Source organism: Hyla sarda, chromosome 2, assembly GCF_029499605.1.
Source record: "Hyla sarda isolate aHylSar1 chromosome 2, aHylSar1.hap1, whole genome shotgun sequence".
Taxonomy (NCBI): domain Eukaryota; kingdom Metazoa; phylum Chordata; class Amphibia; order Anura; family Hylidae; genus Hyla; species Hyla sarda.
The window spans coordinates 11,590,794-11,596,294 of NC_079190.1; the positions used below are offsets into that span (position 1 = coordinate 11,590,794).

Below are 5,501 nucleotides of genomic sequence, written 5' to 3' on the forward strand. Positions count from 1 at the left end.
TCTGGTGGTGGTGGGGGGGTCAGTAGTCCCCTCTGGTGGTGGTGGGGGGGTCAGTAGTCCCCTCTGGTGGTGGTGGGGGGGTCAGTAGTCCCCTCTGGTGGTGGTGGGGGGGTCAGTAGTCCCCTCTGGTGGTGGTGGGGGGGTCAGTAGTCCCCTCTGGTGGTGGTGGGGGGGTCAGTAGTCCCCTCTGGTGGTGGTGGGGGGGTCAGTAGTCCCCTCTGGTGGTGGTGGGGGGGTCAGTAGTCCCCTCTGGTGGTGGTGGGGGGGTCAGTAGTCCCCTCTGGTGGTGGTGAGGGGGTCAGTAGTCCCCTCTGGTGGTGGTGGGGGTGTCAGTAGTCCCCTCTGGTGGTGGTGAGGGTGTCAGTAGTCCCCTCTGGTGGTGGTGAGGGTGTCAGTAGTCCCCTCTGGTGGTGGTGCTGGTGGGGGGGGGTGTCAGTAGTCCCCTCTGGTGGTAGTGAGGGTGTCAGTAGTCCCCTCTGGTGGTGGTGGGGGGGTCAGTAGTCCCCTCTGGTGGTGGTGAGGGGGTCAGTAGTCCCCTCTGGTGGTGGTGGGGGTGTCAGTAGTCCCCTCTGGTGGTGGTGAGGGTGTCAGTAGTCCCCTCTGGTGGTGGTGAGGGTGTCAGTAGTCCCCTCTGGTGGTGGTGCTGGTGGGGGGGGGTGTCAGTAGTCCCCTCTGGTGGTAGTGAGGGTGTCAGTAGTCCCCTCTGGTGGTGGTGGGGGTGTCAGTAGTCCCCTCTGGTGATGGTGGTGTAAGTAGTCCCCTCTGGTGGTGGTGGGGGTGTCAGTAGTCCCCTCTGGTGGTGGTGGTGGGGGTGTCAGTAGTCCCCTCTGGTGGTGGTGGTGGGGGTGTCAGTAGTCCCCTCTGGTGGTGGTGGTGGGGGTGTCAGTAGTCCCCTCTGGTGGTGGTGGTGGGGGTGTCAGTAGTCCCCTCTGGTGGTGGTGGTGGGGGTGTCAGTAGTCCCCTCTGGTGGTGGTGGTGGGGGTGTCAGTAGTCCCCTCTGGTGGTGGTGGGGGTGTCAGTAGTCCCCTCTGGTGGTGGTGGGGGTGTCAGTAGTCCCCTCTGGTGGTGGTGGGGGTGTCAGTAGTCCCCTCTGGTGGTGGTGAGGGTGTCAGTAGTCCCCTCTGGTGGTGGTGAGGGTGTCAGTAGTCCCCTCTGGTGGTGGTGGGGGTGTCAGTAGTCCCCTCTGGTGATGGTGGTGTAAGTAGTCCCCTCTGGTGGTGGTGGGGGTGTCAGTAGTCCCCTCTGGTGGTGGTGGTGGGGGTGTCAGTAGTCCCCTCTGGTGGTGGTGGGGGTGTCAGTAGTCCCCTCTGGTGGTGGTGGTGGGGGGGGTGTCAGTAGTCCCCTCTGGTGATGGTGGTGGTGGGGGTGTCAGTAGTCCCCTCTGGTGGTGGGGGTGTCAGTAGTCCCCTCTGGTGGTGGGGGTGGGGGTGTCAGTAGTCCCCTCTGGTGGTGGGGGTGGGGGTGTCAGTAGTCCCCTCTGGTGGTGGTGGGGGGTGTCAGTAGTCCCCTCTGGTGGTGGTGGGGGGTGTCAGTAGTCCCCTCTGGTGGTGGGGGTGTCAGTAGTCCCCTCTGGTGGTGGGGGTGTCAGTAGTCCCCTCTGGTGGTGGGGGTGTCAGTAGTCCCCTCTGGTGGTGGGGGTGTCAGTAGTCCCCTCTGGTGGTGGGGGTGTCAGTAGTCCCCTCTGGTGGTGGGGGTGGGGGTGTCAGTAGTCCCCTCTGGTGATGGTGGTGGGGGTGTCAGTAGTCCCCTCTGGTGATGGTGGTGGGGGTGTCAGTAGTCCCCTCTGGTGATGGTGGTGGGGGTGTCAGTAGTCCCCTCTGGTGATGGTGGTGGGGGTGTCAGTAGTCCCCTCTGGTGATGGTGGTGGGGGTGTCAGTAGTCCCCTCTGGTGGTGGTGGTGGGGGTGTCAGTAGTCCCCTCTGGTGGTGGTGGTGGGGGTGTCAGTAGTCCCCTCTGGTGGTGGTGGTGGGGGTGTCAGTAGTCCCCTCTGGTGGTGGTGGTGGGGGTGTCAGTAGTCCCCTCTGGTGGTGGTGGTGGGGGTGTCAGTAGTCCCCTCTGGTGGTGGTGGTGGGGGTGTCAGTAGTCCCCTCTGGTGGTGGTGGTGGGGGTGTCAGTAGTCCCCTCTGGTGGTGGTGGTGGGGGTGTCAGTAGTCCCCTCTGGTGGTGGTGGTGGGGGTGTCAGTAGTCCCCTCTGGTGGTGGTGGTGGGGGTGTCAGTAGTCCCCTCTGGTGGTGGTGGTGGGGGTGTCAGTAGTCCCCTCTGGTGGTGGTGGGGGTGTCAGTAGTCCCCTCTGGTGGTGGTGGGGGTGTCAGTAGTCCCCTCTGGTGGTGGTGGGGGTGTCAGTAGTCCCCTCTGGTGGTGGTGGGGGTGTCAGTAGTCCCCTCTGGTGGTGGTGGGGGTGTCAGTAGTCCCCTCTGGTGGTGGTGGGGGTGTCAGTAGTCCCCTCTGGTGGTGGTGGGGGTGTCAGTAGTCCCCTCTGGTGGTGGTGGGGGTGTCAGTAGTCCCCTCTGGTGGTGGTGGGGGTGTCAGTAGTCCCCTCTGGTGGTGGTGGGGGTGTCAGTAGTCCCCTCTGGTGGTGGTGGGGGTGTCAGTAGTCCCCTCTGGTGGTGGTGGTGGTGTCAGTAGTCCCCTCTGGTGGTGGTGGTGGTGTCAGTAGTCCCCTCTGGTGGTGGTGGTGGTGTCAGTAGTCCCCTCTGGTGGTGGTGGGGGTGTCAGTAGTCCCCTCTGGTGGTGGTGGTGGGGGTGTCAGTAGTCCCCTCTGGTGGTGGGGGTGTCAGTAGTCCCCTCTGGTGGTGGTGGGGGTGTCAGTAGTCCCCTCTGGTGGTGGTGGGGGTGTCAGTAGTCCCCTCTGGTGATGGTGGTGTAAGTAGTCCCCTCTGGTGGTGGTGGGGGTGTCAGTAGTCCCCTCTGGTGGTGGTGGGGGTGTCAGTAGTCCCCTCTGGTGGTGGTGGGGGTGTCAGTAATCCCCTCTGGTGGTGGTGGGGGTGTCAGTAGTCCCCTCTGGTGGTGGTGGTGGTGGTGTCAGTAGTCCCCTCTGGTGGTGGGGGTGTCAGTAGTCCCCTCTGGTGGTGGTGGTGTCAGTAGTCCCCTCTGGTGGTGGTGGTGGTGTCAGTAGTCCCCTCTGGTGGTGGTGTCAGTAGTCCCCTCTGGTGGTGGTGGTGGTGTCAGTAGTCCCCTCTGGTGGTGGTGTCAGTAGTCCCCTCTGGTGGTGGTGGGGGTGTCAGTAGTCCCCTCTGGTGGTGGTGGTGGTGTCAGTAGTCCCCTCTGGTGGTGGTGTCAGTAGTCCCCTCTGGTGGTGGTGGGGGTGTCAGTAGTCCCCTCTGGTGGTGGGGGTGTCAGTAGTCCCCTCTGGTGGTGGTGGTGTCAGTAGTCCCCTCTGGTGGTGGTGGTGGTGTCAGTAGTCCCCTCTGGTGGTGGTGTCAGTAGTCCCCTCTGGTGGTGGTGGTGGTGGTGTCAGTAGTCCCCTCTGGTGGTGGGGGTGTCAGTAGTCCCCTCTGGTGGTGGTGTCAGTAGTCCCCTCTGGTGGTGGTGTCAGTAGTCCCCTCGGAATACCCCTTTAAGTGTCCGAACATCTTAGTTCTTGGTATTTAAACTACCAGAGAAGGAGTTTGGCAGTAGTTTACCCCCCCCCCCCCCCCCCCCCCCGTTAACCCCTTAAGGATCAAGGACGTACCGGTACGTCATTGGTCCTGCTCTTCTGATATAACGCGGGGTTACACAGTAACCCCGCGTCATATCATGGCGGGCCCGGCGTCATAGTGAAGCCGGGACCCGCCTCTAATAGCGCGCAGCGCCGATCGCGGCGCCGCGCGCTATTAACCCTTTAGCCGCGCGCTCAAAGCTGAGCCGCGCGGCTAAAAGTGAAAGTTGCCGGCTAGCTAAGTCGGGCTGTTCGGGATAGCCGCGGCTAATCGCGGCATCCCGAACAGCTGACAGGACAGCGGGAGGGCCCCTTCCTGCCTCCTCGCTGTCCGATCGCCGAATGACTGCTCAGTGCCTGAGATCCAGGCATGAGCAGTCATCCGGCAGAATCATCGACCACTGGTTTCTTATGAGAAACCAGTGATCAACATAGAAGATCAGTGTGTGCAGTGTTATAGGTCCCTATGGGATAACAATGATCAGTATAAGAGATCAGTGTGTGCAGTGTTATAGGTCCCTATGGGATAACAATGATCAGTATAAGAGATCAGTGTGTGCAGTGTTATAGGTCCCTATGGGATAACAATGATCAGTGTGTGCAGTGTTATAGGTCCCTATGGGATAACAATGATCAGTATAAGAGATCAGTGTGTGCAGTGTTATAGGTCCCTATGGGACCTATAACACTGCACAAAAAAAGTGGGAAAAAAAAGTGAATAAAGATCATTTAACTCCTCCCCTATTAAAAGTTTGAATCACCCCCCCTTTTCCAATAAAAAAAAAACACAGTGTAAATAAAAATAAACATATATGGTATCGCCGCGTGCGGAAATGTCCGAATTATAAAAATATATCATTAATTAAACCGCTCGGTCAATGGCGTGCGCGCAAAATAATTCCAAAGTCCAAAATAGTGCATTTTTGGTCACTTTTTATATCATTTAAAAATGAATAAAAAGTGATCAATAAGTCCTATCAATACAAAAATGGTACCGTTAAAAACTTCAGATCACGGCGCAAAAAATGAGCCCTCATACCGCCCCATACACGGAAAAATAAAAAAGTTATAGGGGTCAGAAGATGACAATTTAAACGTATTAATTTTCCTGCATGTAGTTATGATTTTTTCCAGAAGTCCGACAAAATCAAACCTATATAAGTAGGGGATCATTTTAATTGTATGGACCTACAGAATACATATCAGGTGTCATTTTTACCGAAAAATGTACTACGTAGAAACGGAAGCCCCCAAAAGTTACAAAACAGCGTTTTTTTTTCAATTTTGTCGCACAATGATTTTTTTTCCCGCTTCACCATAGATTTTTGGGCAAAACGACTGACGTCATTACAAAGTAGAATTGGTGGCGCAAAAAATAAGCCATCATATGGATTTTTAGGTGTAAATTTGAAAGAGTTATGATTTTTTAAAGGCAAGGAGCAAAAAACGAAAATGCAAAAACGGAAAAACCTCCGGTCCTTAAGGGGTTAACTTTCGGCCACCAGTTTATTTAAAAAAGAAATAAATAAAGTTTTCCACCAGAGTACCCCTTTAAGGGAACTGTATACGGTTTCAATTGGAAAAACAAACAAACCGTGTTTTGGGTACAGGAAAAAAGATGGACAATACCGTACAAGATGCAAAAAGTACACAACCTGATGCCTCGTTTGGCATACAGTTTTCAATGGCGAGTCAATGCATAAGTTTTCCCATACGGTTCCGTACAGTTTTCAAATTGAAGTATACGGGAACTGTATAGCAAGAACGTGGTGTGAATGCAGCCCGACTCAAATAACCATTGGTTACAACCCAGGTCTGCAGAATACCATCTGAGACTGAACAACATGTCCAAACTTAAAGA

The 5,501-nt window shown here is 56.2% G+C and overlaps 1 protein-coding gene across 3 annotated transcripts in view; it reads right to left on the bottom strand.

Annotated features, from left to right (window-relative positions):
* CAPN5 (calpain 5) overlaps positions 1 to 5,501 on the bottom strand; it is a 93,115-nt gene that overhangs the window by 36,831 nt on the left and 50,783 nt on the right. The window lies entirely within an intron of this gene.